The sequence below is a fragment of the Schistocerca serialis genome, chromosome 8, assembly GCF_023864345.2.
Source record: "Schistocerca serialis cubense isolate TAMUIC-IGC-003099 chromosome 8, iqSchSeri2.2, whole genome shotgun sequence".
Lineage (NCBI taxonomy): Eukaryota > Metazoa > Arthropoda > Insecta > Orthoptera > Acrididae > Schistocerca > Schistocerca serialis.
The window spans coordinates 274750157-274765312 of NC_064645.1; the positions used below are offsets into that span (position 1 = coordinate 274750157).

The following is a 15156-nucleotide window of genomic DNA, read 5'->3' on the forward strand; positions in this document are numbered from 1 at the left end:
ACACTGCATCTACATAACTGCCTTGACCGATGACTTTCAGTATCTCATGTGAGATGTTTTCGGAATCGATGCTTTTTGACATCTAGGAGATAACCGCATTTGAGATACCTTATTACATCTGAAATCAGAATACGCTAATATTCCACAATAGATGGATGTCGAAGATATTTAACGATGGTTTTGCGGATCACTTCTGCTACCCTTCTTGTGGGAAAACATGCTGTAACTTTTACGTTTGAAATTCGGACAATTGTGTATTTATTTGTTGTAGGGCCTGAGTAATCTAGAACCAACGTTCACGAGGATGTGTTTGTAAAGTTTTGCTTTGTACTGCGTACATCCAGTATGGAGAAATACACGTTCTTATTTACACAAGCGGGCTTCACAGAAGAGCAGCACTTGCTGATTGAAAGCATAGGGTTACATTAAAATGATTCCATACGATCAAAACCAAATTCAAAGTCGGGAAATACTAAATGCGGTGTATCTCAAGGTTCAGAATTTGTCTCTCTTCTGTTCTTGACTTACATGAATTATCTTTGGAGGGCTATTACAAAACGATGACAACTGCTGATGAAGCATTTACGCTGGTATGGGGCCAAACACATCTACACCATACAAATCCTGGAGAATAGTACAACAGGCGTATAACTGATTTGCAGCAAACAATGTAACTATCAGTCTTATAGAAACTCATGTTATGCAACTCCAAACGAATGAAAATGACCTACTGGTGCCAAATGTAGAGATCAATGGGCATACACTAAATTAAACTCCGTGTTTAACATTCCTAGGCTTCCAGATGGATAATTTATAGAGATGGCACTTTCCTGTGGCTACATTAGTCAAAAATCTCTGTTCTGCCTGCTTTGAAACCTCTATTGACTTGAAGACAGAATTCTGAGCACACACTTTTAATCAGTGCTGTCCTGCAACATAATCTTCTTCGTCAATGCAATTATCCCAAAAACCTTTTTAATCTACTTCACAGTGGTTTGTAGAGTATAGACGTAGAAGCTATCAGTGCAAAGTTCATGCAAAATTGACATCCAAACATCTTACAGGAGACTTTTTCAGGGAACTGAAGATTCTATCAGTCACGTGACAATACATTTACGTTACTTTTACTTATAACAACAGTGAATTTAGGAACAATTATGAAATTTAATACAGCTGTAGTAGATGTTAAATTCACTTCCTTGCAGACTTTGTGTCAAATAATGTAGCGATTTTTCTGAAATCTTTAAAGGAGCATACAGAATTGCTTTCGGGCCGGTATTTTTCTTTCGTTCTTAATTTCACAAAGAATTTCTAATTTTTGACTGGGTTACGTAATCCAAATTAATTATAATCAAGAAATAAGACAATGAAAGATAGAAGAAAGGGCACATTTTGGGTGATTTCGGATCCAAGCCACCTCTATCAAGCACGAACGTCACTAGCTATCACTAGCTGTTACGACCAGCCAACAGACAGTTTTGATGCAATCTGTACTGTTACACTTAAACTGTAGGTAAGAAGCTAAAGAGAATATCATCATCTACATATACAGGATGTACCAGAGGAATGATAATTATTCAGTGATATGACAGGAACACTCATTTGAAGCAAAAAACTTCATATGTACCTTTGTCCTATTTCGAATAATTTCCGAGATAGAACACATTTAATGTACATTTGTTTTTAGCTAGTGGCGCGCACGTATGTGTCTTTCCGATACAGCTTCTTTGACGTTTTGCTACACATCTAGACTAATAAAGAGTATGCAGATAGGATGTAGGTTTACGGCTCCTGCGACGGCAGTGCTTCTGCTGCAGTTGAACAATACCGTCGGCGCTTTCCGACATCTCGAATTCCCAAGCGAATTGCCGGAGTTTTCAGCGCATTGCGTGAAACAAGTATTCTTTCAAGTTCCAATTTTTCTTCTGAGCTTATAGTTCAACAATCTATGCAGGAACAGTAGCACCTTGTTGAAATGGTGCAGCGTAGTCCTGCCAACACCGCAAGGCCACATCCAGCGCCGCTGTGGCCGAGCGGTTCTAGGCGCTTCAGTCCGGAACCGCGCTGCTGCTACGGTCGCAAGTTCGAATCCTGCCTCGGGCATGGTTGTGTGTGATGTCCTTAGGTTAGTTAGGTTTAAGTGGTTCTAAGCCGAGGGGACTGATGACCTCAGATGTTAAGTCCCATAGTGCTTAGAGCCATCTGAACATTTGAACTTCCAGCGCGAACACTACATGCGGAAAACTTGTACCCATTTCACATACAGTGTCCACAATCTTCACATTCGCGACAATGTGACACGACTTGAATTTTGTCACTGGTTATTTACTGTATATGTTTGCTCCTGTCATATTCCTGAAAACAGACCGTTCCTCGTGGAACACATTGTATACTGGGAAAGTAAAATTTCTATTATCATTTCCCGAATATTTCTTCCCATAATCTGTAAAGAGTCTTCTAGCACCTAAGCACACATTTCGTTAGCGTCATCAGACTTCCATACCATTGCACGCAGCCAACTCCAAGTCACGCAAGTAGTGGATTCATTCAGAAATACAGTTATACGCATCGTTAATTGTCGCCACTTGCCGCTGTATCAGGCTACAGCTCTGAACGGACAGGGAAAATACAAGCAAGTAAAGCAAACTACGTTCTTTAGATAACGATGTTACGGGCGGCGAGAGCCAAACAACGCGAGAGCAGCTGAACATTCGTAGTCCAGAGAGGTGTGCTTGTGCGTAATTGAAGGACGTAGTGGGTTGTTTCGCACATACGCATGCTGAATTTCGGAAGCGGTAGATTTCGCATAACTTTGCTAGAGATGCGGTTCGAATTCTGGTAGGTACCTACCTCATAGCGGAAATATTGTTCATGGTTTGTGTTTGTGCCTACTCCTTCGACAGATTTATCAAGCAACCCAATTTTCAGTTGCCCCACTTTTGCTGTCTTTGATAAACTGCACTAAGGTTATGCGGCCGAGCATTTTTACAGAGCAGTATGACGCTACAGCTGTCTGGCATTAAATCTTACGTTGTAAGGCAGGTTCAAATGGTTCAAATGGCTCTGAGCACTATGGGACTCAACTGCTGAGGTCATTAGTCCCCTAGAACTTAGAACTAGTTAAACCTAACTAACCTAAGGACATCACAAACACCCATGCCCGAGGCAGGATTCGAACCTGCGACCGTAGCGGTCTTGCGGTTCCAGACTGCAGCGCCTTTAACCGCACGGCCACTTCGGCTGTAAGGCAGGGATCAAGTATCTATTAAACAAAAACATAGAAATTAATTCTTCGATATGCAGACTGCGCTGCCAAGGGAGAAGTAATTTGCTCATTTCGGAAGAAATGAGCAGCCAGCTTTTGCTGCAAATAGTAGGGTGAAGGAGAGCAAGAAAGCTTATTCCGACGTGCACGACGATATAAGCGTGCTTTCTAAATGTTTACAACATTCATTTAGGCTAACGCTGAAGGGTCAAGAGATACGTTACCCAAATTTTAGTTCATTCCTTAACTTCTGAAAATACTGAACTTTTCTTAGCGTTATTGGTGTTTAATTTCCATTTAAATTAGTTTCTCCGATCTGAGCCTATTCCACCTTTAACCATTGTCTAAATAACATGAAAAGCTGAACAGAAATTTCTGTGGCGACAGCTGCGTTAAGAGATTGAGCACCAACTCGAATGGATAAGGATGGAGCAGTAAACCGATCACGGAACCATCCACAGATACACAGTAAGTGCGTCAGGGAAATCAAGGACAGCCTAAACCTAAATAGCAAGACTTCGGGTCCAGCATCTTGGCAACTACACCATCTCGGTTGCTGTGTGACAAAGGAGGGAAACACGGAAAAATTTATTCATATCAAGTGAACGATAATTGTAACCTTTCACAAAGCTGACGCTGACTGAGGAGTTTAACGCTGCACCGGCAACGAAATCGTAAGAGACAAAGCACAGACTCGGACTGCGGATTCGTGGACATGTACTTCAAGCGTTGTAGGGAAACCACGAAAAATCTAAATGCGGATTGCTCTGAAAGGAACACGAGGTTAATGTCTTACCACTCCACCCCCTCGTTTGGTGAAAGAAAAAGAAACGAAGCCGACTTGTACGAAGATATTATCCGACAACAAATTGTTTTATTTGACACAGACACCTCATTTCATTGGCAGTTACGCATTGTCGCCCTCACTGGGCCATTTTATTTTAATACCTCGCCCACATCATGTGCATTTTTATTTCAAGACATACGATGAGTTTTTTAACGTATTATACTTGCTTACTGGAATAGTGACTAGACGCGGTGTGGTACCTGGTATTTGTTATTGTACGTTACTACGCCATTCAACGGGTGACGCTGTTACATGTTGATCTGTCCCGATTACGGCATCTGGCAAATTGACTCTTATAACATATTTGTTGTGTAATGTTACTTGATAATATCCAAGAGGGTGAAACTAGCTAATCGACAATGACACCGTTTGAAGTATCTTACGAAGAAGTATCTTCGTACAAAAAAAGTAATGCAATTCTGGAACCGAGAATTTAAAAAAAAGCTATTTATGGATGTGCATCAGGTTTAAATGCGAACATTTTAGGTTAGGCTATACTGTGAGTAAGAGACAAAGCACAGGCTTGGACTATGGAAGGATAAACATTTGACTTGAGCAACAAACAAAAACTGGAACTGAACTTTATATACTCAAAATTGTAGTGCAACACAAGGTACTAAAGGATGTTGAGCAGTTCCATATCTTGGCAGCGTTATCTGCAATAACAGCGACGTAGATGCAGATATCAGCAACATAACTGGGACAGCTTCTGCAGACTTCCAACGGCTGCGATCCGTATGGTAGTTGTACTCTTATAACTACGTCAACAAAACTTCGGCTGTACTCCTGTATCATGCTACTGGTGGCAATATACGCATATGGGACCCGGAAAAGTCAGTAAAATCAGCACACGAGCTCAATGTTTTTCACCAACGATGATTAAGACGAATTCTAAAGATCAGTTATCGCGACCACGTTTCAAGAGATGAATTGTGCTAAGAAGTGATATGCAAAAAATCGTTTTCAAAGAAGACTTAAGCTTGCAGGGCATGTTTTACACATGAAAGATGGAAGACTCCCCAAATCAGTACTGTTGTGGAAACCAACTAATGGACACAGAAGTAGAGGAAGAATTTGTAACACCTGGGAACGAACTTTTACAGAGGACCTTCAGTGCGTGGACATGAACTGAGAGGAAGCTGAAAAACTGCCAGGTGATCGAGTTCGCTGGAGGAAACTTGTTGCCCTGTGTACTGCTTACAAGGTTAACTCCCCATCGCAACCCCCTCATAAACGTAGATCAAGCATGAAAACAGGAAGGTGCTGGCTGATCTGTGAAAAAAAAGCAAAATGGAAACAATGAATGGTCCAAGATGAAGATCAATATTGAGCTTGTTTTAACAGCCATGGTTCGAGCTTGACTGGTCACGGTATATTTTTCACAAACGTATGAACAATCCATTTCCGTCATTGACGTGTCTATTCGCTGCATCCAGATTTGTGTCTTTATCGTGGTGTAAAGTTCGTCTGCAACAGCGATGTGCAGTCAAGGGACCTGCACACGTACGTACCTGCTACTTGTTCTACACGAGTACCCCATGTTATGACTCTTGCGTTCCGTTTTGGAAGTTTTGACTCTTGAATTCCTTTGTTGTAACGTATATCACATCCATTCATTTGTTGTTTACATTTGTATGAGAATTCTATGTGGCATCTCGCCTGCTCTCACTATTCATCACATTTACATGCGATGATAATATATTTTTACCACACGCCTCATATTCTATAACCACCGTATAGAACGACAATGGCAAGACTATAGAAAAAGAAGACACGTCAGTGACTGGGCAGACAGTTTCTAAATTTGTGAAAAAAAAGGGCCTCCAGGGAGATTTGAACACGGACCTTTTGCTTGGCACTCCAACACCATGACCGCACAACCATAACGCCGTGGTTTTTGCATTTCGCTCCACGTTGCAAATCTTTAGGTTGAACCGCCCGTTCACTGTTTCTGTTTTGCTTCTTTTTTCAACAGTTCAGTACACCCTGTTTTTCATGCTTGATCTGTGTCCAGTTTTTGACGGGCTATCCACTGGGTTATCTTACCACTGAAACTAAGGGGATGCGATGGGCAGTTTCCCTTGTTAGAACTGGAGAAACTAAGGCTAACAAGGGGATCGTACGAACTTCCCCTCGCCAATTTGATTGATACTGACAGTGTTTGTTGGGCACTACTAGGGCTTCAACATACGTAAACAGGAACACGCAACTCTCAACCGTTTTCGAAAAAATCGTATTTGAAAATTGTACGCGTACTTGTAATGCTTCGTGTGGTCGCCAATATTCAATGAGTCCGCAGCCGAGCGAATAGTTTCATAGATGCAAGCTGTACGCATCGAATCTCACTATTGGTGCTTCTTTTTTCATTCACACGTAATTCTAACAATAGGTTTGTGTGGTACGCCACGAAACTGTGTGACGACCGAAAGCCGTTTATGAATGTAAATCAAGTTTGTTTTGCAATAGACTCATGGAAAAAACTATGCATTTGCCAAAATTCGGCGTTCATTACAAGTCCGTATGTGACAATAATTATTGTTTTCCTTGTTTCTATTTCGAATATTAATCTGGTTCGTGCAATGTTCCATAGGTTACACATGATACTTCTCACAATTGTAGATACAATAATATAAATAAAACGACTGTACGCATTTGACTGAAAGTTTCTTGTGTGTTCTTTTTATTTTCAATGTCCTTACGAAAACTTTTTTTCTCTGTAGTCATACTATACATTGGTTGTAGAATATGAGTCATGTGGTAAGAATATATTACCTTCAAAAGTAAATATGATGAATAGTGAGATCAAGCGAGATGTCGCATATACCTCTCACAGAAATGAAAACGTGTGTGAACTATGTTACAATAAAGGAATTCAAGAGTCAAAACTTCCAAAACGGAATGCAAGAGTCATAACATGTGGTAGTTGTGTAGAACAATTAGGACGTACGTACATGTGGACGTTCGTTCTTTACACATCGCTGCTGCTAACGGACGTTAAGCCATGTCACAGACACTAATTTGAATACAGCAGACACATCGATGACCGGACGGACAGTTCATAATTTCGTGAAGAAAAAATAAGTTCAAATGGTTCAAATGGCTCCGAGCACTATGGGAGGTCATCAGTCCCCTAGACTTAGAACTACTTAAACCTAACTAACCTAAGGAGATCACACACATCCATGCCCGAGGCAGGATTCGAACCTGCGACCGTAAAAGCAGCGCGGTTCCGGACTGAAGCGCCTAGAGCCGCTCGGCCACAGCGGCCGGCAAAAAATAAGTAAATAAGTTACGAGGCAAATTGGAATACGGATCTCCCCGTCCGCAGTCCAACACTGTAACTACAGAAACATAACGCCGCCGCTAAACAACTCCGCTGGATGTTGCACATTTTGAGCTTGGGCCGTTCAGTGTTTTGATTTTGCTTCTTACTTCACAGTTTAGTGCACTTTCTTTCTGTTTTCATGACTGATCTGTGTTTACGCTGTGACGGATTTTCCACTGGGTCATCTTACCAGGAAATATGGGTGAGGGGGGAGCGGGGGTTGTGACGGGGAGGTTCCCTTGTAAGTCCCTCCTACATCCTCTAGAAGTGTGTAATATAAATAATTGTGAAACACCCAGTACATATACGTCTTTTTACCTACATATACGTCTTTTTACCGTAAGTAACGTAAATCCATGCGATGATGGTGGTTTAAACCTCCGAAACGCGGTGTAGGAACTGAACGGTTTCAGTAAATCAGTAAATAAGTTCCGCCCGCCCGGTTGGCCATGCGGTCTAACGCACGGCTTTCCGGGCGGGAAGGAGCGCCTGGTCCCCGGCACGAATCCGCCCGGCGGATTTGTGTCGAGGTCCGGTGAACCGGCCCGTCTGTGGATGGTTTTTAGGTGGTTTTTCATCTGCCTCGGCGAATGCGGGCTGGTTCCCCTTATTCCGCCTCAGTTACACTATGTCGGCGATTGCTGCGCAAACAAGTTCTCCACGTACGCGTACACCACCATTACTCTACCACGCAAACATAAGGGTTACACTCGTCTGGTGTGAGACGTTCTCTGAGGGGTCCACCGGGGGCCGAACCGCACAATAACCCTGGGTTCGGTGTGGGGCGGCAGAGGGGTGAAGTGGACTGCGGTAGTCGTCGTGGGGTTGTGGACTACTGCGGCTACGGCGGGGACGGAGCCTCTCCGTCGTTTCTAGGTCCCCGGTTAACATACACTACAATACAACACAAATAAGTTTCAATTCATAGATTCAGGTCACAATGTCGTCCTTAGAGGCGCACTCATTGCTTCTCGATATGGATTATGTACGATGAAGAAACTGCCCGGAAGAGTAGAAGGAATGAATGGCAATCCCTGTCGGGTAAAAACGTCATAAGGCGCGGTCCTTGACCTTACCTCTGCCGGATGCCGCGTCACTGTTGTCCTAGTGCACACGGCCGCGAGAGATGGCTCTGCTTCTCGTGGTTCGGCCGGCGGCGTGCGCTGCGGTTATCGCGACGAGGGCAATCTGAGCGAGAGAGCGTGGCGCGAGGCGAGCAGCGACTGGAAGGGAGTCTGTGGCTGGCGCGACGCGGGGGCGTCTGCGGTGTGTGCTCTGCGGCGCCCGGCTGGCCCAAGGGCGGCAGAGGGGAGCGGGAGCGCCACGGCCACGCCGCCGCCAAAATAGTTCCGCCCGCTTCCCCCGCCGGCCGCCGTGGCGCTGGAGCTGGTGCGCGAAGTGGACCTCGATTCGCAACGTGTACTGTCTAGCGTGAGGTGCAGGGGTGCGTATTCAGGGTATCTTGAGAATTAGGGGAAGAAGTGCCGCGATAATTTCCTTCTCCTTTCTTTTCGCCCTAATTGGAATGGTACCTTTTCTCGGCACGAGGGCGTTAAGCCGTCAGCACACGGACCGTGCATTAGAACGGTTGAGTGTGCCGAGTTTCTGACGTCATGGTGTGGAAAAAAGACATCGCTGAGTCTTTCCGAACATACAGAGGAATATCTAGCAGGTCAGATATTCTGAACGTGGGTTTGAACGGAGACCAATGAGACGGAAGCACACCACCTATGTCACAGGCACACCATCTCTCTTCAGTCGCGAGATGCCATATTGGCTTTCAGTTAAGTCCATATGTTTATATGTCTACATCTACATTTATACTCCGCAAGCCACCCAACGGTGTGTGGCGGAGGGCACTTTACGTGCCACTGTCATTACCTCCCTTTCCTGTTCCAGTCGCGTTTGGTTCACGGGAAGAACGACTGCCGGAAAGCCTCCGTGCGCGCTCGAATCTCTCTAATTTTACATTCGTCATCTCCTCGGGAGGTATAAGTAGGGGGAAGCAATATATTCGATACCTCATCCACAAACGCACCCTCTCGAAACCTGGACAGCAAGCTACACCGCGATGCAGAGCGCCTCTCTTGCAGAGTCTGCCACTTGAGTTTTCTAAACATCTCTGTAACGCTATCACGCTTACCAAATAACCCTGTGACGAAACGCGCCGCTCTCCTTTGGATCTTCTCTACCTCCTCTGTCAACCCGACCTGGAACGGATCCCACACTGATGAGCCATACTCAAGTATAGGTCGAACGAGTGTTTTGTAAGTCACCTCCTTAGTTGAAGGACTACATTTCCTAAGGACTCTCCCAATGAATCTCAACCTGGCACCCGCCTTACCAGCAATTAATTTTATATGATCGTTCCACTTCAAATCGTTCCGCACGCATACTCCCAGATATTTTACAGAAGTAACTGCTACCAGTGTTTGTTCCGCTATCATATAATCATACAGTAAAGGATCCTTCTTTCTATGTATTCGCAATACATTACATTTGTCTATGTTAAGGGTCAGTTGACATTCCCTGCACCAAGTGCCTATCCGCTGTAGATCTTCCTGCATTTCGCTGCAATTGTCGTTTCCAAATATCGTGAAATTGAGGACCTCTTGAAAACCCTTCGTCACTTTATGACTCGTTATAATAAAATCGCGGGAAACGTCATACTGGTGGTTAAAGAATTATTGTAGCCGGCCGGAGTGACCAAGCGGTTCTAGGCGCTACAGTCTGGAAACGCGCGACCGCTACGGTCGCAGGTTCGAATCCTGCCTCGGGCATGGATGTGTGTGATATCCGTAGGTTAGTTAGGTTTAAGTAGTTCTAACTTTTAGGGGACTGATGACCTCAGAAGTTAAGTCTCATAGTGCTCAGAGCCATTTGAATGAATTATTGTAAGTTGCGTATTATGAAAATATGTCGTTTCAAGGCTACAACACATTGAGAATCCATCAAAAACACGTTGTTATAGGTTCCATTTGTTATAATTAAAGGTCAGTCAATGACAACTACGATAAAACTTTCAGGCAATAGTAAGATACGGAGAAAGTCGCGTACAATTCATCTTCGGTGTAGCGTAATGAGTACAGTCGTACAATTGCCTGGTAACAGCTGATGTGTTGCTGGTCGCATGTCACTGGATTGAAAGATTTTTTTCCCCCAAGCTCCGGGTTTTGTGAGAGGTTCTGATACCTTCTTATTGGTTTAATAGAAGTATATTGTATTATATTCGATGTTATGTAAGTATAAGTGTGCTTTTTCTGTGGTGTGAGTTTGTTCGATTGCTTTGATCTACAACACAGCTCGCACTACTTGCAATAAGAAATTTTCCAGTTTCCTGTTTCAAGAATTGATTTCGCCTGTTGTAAGGATTCTGCTGCTGAATAGCCACAGTGATCAACTAAAAATGACGGTATGGTTTTACTATAATGTGAGAGGAATCAAATAATTTTTATGTTATGTGGAGAACTATTGTAAATTTATATCACACTGTTTGTAATGGAACTTTCATAATCCGATGTCCTTACTAACTAGACATTACTCATCCCTTTTCCCTTATTGGATGGTCATTTATACTGAAGTGTTTACTTGGGTATGTTACAGACGGATCAACATGGTTAACATGTCTACAAGGGGCAAATGTACGTACGTGCAAGTCGCAGCGTTTCTGAGCGTTCAGCAGCACGCTGAACTCGGCACGCTCAACGATGACGCTCGAACGTTCCGAGTGGTGACGGGTTGTTACGGAAATGTTCAGCAACTTCCAGTGGCAGTCGCTACAAGGGAGGGGGGGTGGGGGGAGGGGCGTTCTGCGTCACGGAGAGGTCTACTGTTTAAATTTTGAGAGCTTACGTTGCAAGATGAGTCGGGCAACATATTACTTCCCCCCTTGTACGTGTCACGAAATGATCAAGAAGAGAAAACTGGAGAAATTAGGTCACATACGGAGATTTACCGGCAGTCATTTCTACCCCTCGCCATTCGTGAATGGAATAGGGAAGGGAGGAAAAAGATAGTGGTACCAGAAGCAGTCTCTGCCACGTACAGGTTCATTCCGAAACTAATACCTCCCATTTATTTTCATGGCAGCGAGAAGAAATACAGAAAGCAAAATAACACATCTACATTTACATCTACACTCAGAAAGCCATCTTAATCCTAGTTTACACGACACTAGGCTGCACGCAACTGCGCAATCGACCACTGCACATGCGCGCCGCGCAACTGCGCAACTTGTTGCTGAAACTAAACTCTTTTGGCTTCTTCCAACTTTGGTGACACTCGTATGTCTTGAGGCTAGGTGTGTCAGTAGGGTGTACACGTACAGAAATTTGCAGTACGGTAAGAAGGATAATTTTCACATTTTCGTTATTTATGCTTCGCGTAGGTGTTTGTGGGTTTCAGTGACATTGTGTACAAAAACAAACAGCGACATGTTTCTGCGCTTGAGACCGTCGTATCCGATCTGAACACAAATGTGTTGAGAACATATGAGCAGCAGGGCAAAATATGTTAAATCGGGTGCACGTATAGAAATAAATCAAGAAAAATACAGGCAAGCAAAACACCTGGCGCTGGAACTGCCCACGTCTACAAGACTAAAAACCATTGAATCAAGTTGGCCGACTATTTTTTTAAGTAAAATTGTTGACATGGGGAAAGGCTACACAAATCTGGAAAAGTTAATTCTTTATTCAATATTCATTTGTTTAAAACTTTACAGCAATGCTTCCCATTCGTGAACTGTAGTACACTGAGTTGACAGAAGTCATGGAATAGTGATAGGCACGTACAGAGATGGGCGATAGGATCGCGAACACAAGGTACAAAAGGACACTGTACTGGCGGAACTGTCATTTCTACTCAGGTCATTCATGCGAAAAGGCTTCCGACGTAATTATGGCCGCACGACGGCAATTAACAGGCTTTGAGCGCGTAATAGTAGTTGGAGCTAGTCACATGGGATATTCCTTTTCGGAAATCGTTACTGAATTCAATATCCTGACAGTCACAGAGACAAGAGCGCGCCGAGAATACCAAATTTCAGGCCTTACCTATCAGGAATGAAAGGGGAGGCCGCCTAGTAGACTTTTGCACAGAGCATAGTTTAATCATCGCTAACACTTGGTTTAAGAATCATGAAATAAGGCTGTATAAATGGAAGAGACCTTGAGGTACTGGAAGGTTTCAGACTGGTTATATAATGGCAAGAAAGAGTTTTCAGAACCATATTTTAAATTGTAAGACATTTCCAGAGGCAGGTGTGGGCTCAGACCACAATTTATAGGACGAAATGAGGATTAATTTAATACCTCCAGCTGTTAAATGGCTCTGAGCACTATGGGACTTAACTTCTGAAATCATCAGTCCCCTAGAACTTAGAACTACTTAAACCTAACTAACCTAAGGACATCACACACATCCATGCCCGAGTCACGATTCAACCTGCGACTGTAGCGGTCGCGCGGTTCCAGACTGTAGCGCCTAGAACCGCTCGGCAACAACGGCCAGCCTTCCAGCTGTTAACGGGCGTTGATGTATATCAACGGGGACAAGTGAAAATGTATGCCCCGACCGGGACTCGAACCCGGGATCTCTTGCTTACATGGCAGACGATCTATCCATATTTTTTATGTCATTTTGTTCTATATTGTTCGTTGCGGACGTCCGATGACACCCATTCAGGATCTTTGTTGATTCGTTCACTACGGTCGCAGGTTCTAATCCTGCCTCGGGCATGGATGTGTGTGATGGCCTTAGGTTAGTTAGGTTTAAGTAGTTCTAAGTCTAGGGGACTGATGACCTCAGATGTTAAGTCCCATAGTGCTCAGAGCCATTTGATTCGTTCATTCAATTCTTTTATTACAGAGGGTAGGTAACCCTTTGACGCAGGACGCTGAGCTACCGTGCCGGTATCCATCTGAGCCACCGAGTGCACAGAGAATAGCGCGACTGCAGGGACTAATTCGCGCATTCTCACCTTGTATGTCCACTCACTACATTCGTAGTGTCCCACCCCAACACACTCATTACTCGTGGTAGACCTTCTTACCAAGTCCCGTAAAAGTTCGGAGGAATATGTGTGCATCCGCACTGAAGAAGAACGTCATGGCCAGTATTGCCAGAACTATATACTTATATGGATATGGTGTCTGTTCTTTCAGACATGAGACCTGGATAAGTTGAAAAAACCAGAGATTGCCGTGGGATTCAGACGGAGCATTAGACAACGATTGGCTAGAACAGAGCAAAGGAATACGGTAGAAGAAGAATGGATCATTTTGAGAGATGTAATAGTAAAGGCAGCAAAGGATCAAATAGGAAAAAAGAGAAGGTCTAGTAAAAATCCTTGGGAAACATAGGATATATTGAATTTAATCGATGAAAGGGGAAAATATAAAAACGCACGAGATGAAGTAAGCGAAAGGGAATACAAACATCTAATACTTGAGATTGACAGGAAGCGCAAAATGGCTGAGCAGGAATGGCTAGAGGACAAATGTAAGTATTTAGAAGCATATATAAGTAGGGGAAAAACAGATACCGCCTACAGGAAAATTAGACAGATCTTTGGAGAAAAGAGAACCACCTGTATGAATTGTTTCGGCATATCGACAAGCGCCGGCATGAAGAAGATCGGAAGAGCGAAAAAGGTGGTGAGACGACATCAGCCAATAGCTCAATGACAAGGACCGCACCACGACAGGAGCGCCCTCTAGACGAAGAGAATATAAGCGCCGCTCCTGCCACCCTCAGCCGGACAGTACTAGGACAGTATTCACACAGTAATAGAAGAGCACTACGATAGCAATGACATGTGATCCATATCAATTGTTTACATGGACCTTGTATACAGCAAAGAACTTTGGATGTTTACATGTCGTCCATCGCTTGTGACAACCTTATAAATTTAAAGTTAAGTATTGTCAATCTTCTTATTTCTAATAAAAACTGTTAATGTGATTTGCTTGAATTGCTGTATAGCATTCCGAGAACGCAGCATCCTCTAGGCATCCTGTACGAGACTAGTGGGCAGGACCCCACATTTGGCGCTGAGTTTCCGCCGAACCCAGTGCCCGACAGCCATGGAATTTTGTATGTTGCTGGCTTCCCTCTTGTCTTTACTTTGCAGGGGTTTTTCTTTGCGGCTGGTCCGGGCGGAGGTTCGAGTCCTCCCTCGGGCATGGGTATGCGTGTTAGTCCTTAGGATAATTTAGGTTAAGTAGTGTGTAAGCTTAGGGACTGATGATATTAGCAGTTAAGTCCCATAAGATTTCATACACATTTGAACATTTTTTTGTTTTTCTTTGCATTAACAGTTTCTTGTCGTTTTTGCTAATCAGTGTTTTCAGGTGGGCTTGCAGAAAATTTCTTTGCTTGCTTGCCTTGTCTGTTTCTTGCATGTGTCTCTTCCAACATGCCCACCCTACCTGCCCCGCCCCCTGCTCAGTCGTCACAGCCACAAGTGTTAGATGCCACACAGCTAATGCAGATGTTTAGTTCCAGACACAACAGATCTCCATGTTAATCCACACGCTGGTCAACGCTGTGTCCCCAACGGAACAAGCACTGCCCACTACAGCTGCAATACCACCTTTGCGACAGTTTCATGACCAAGAAGAGGAATTGCTCGAGTGGTTGTCCCAGTTTGAGGCCCACCTCTTAGCTCACAATGTACCAAGTACTGTGAGACTTCCATATCTATTATCCATGGTAGGA

At 43.9% G+C, this 15156-nt stretch overlaps 1 protein-coding gene across 1 annotated transcript in view; it reads right to left on the bottom strand.

Moving 5' to 3' along the window:
* Positions 1 to 8637, bottom strand: part of LOC126416969 (uncharacterized) — a 95103-nt gene extending 86466 nt beyond the window's left edge. Inside the window, exon 1 of the mRNA XM_050084851.1 lies at positions 8514 to 8637. The gene's annotated coding sequence lies outside the window, so the exon portion shown is untranslated. The remainder of the gene's footprint in view (positions 1 to 8513) is intronic.
* Positions 8638 to 15156: the final 6519 nt, after the last annotated feature.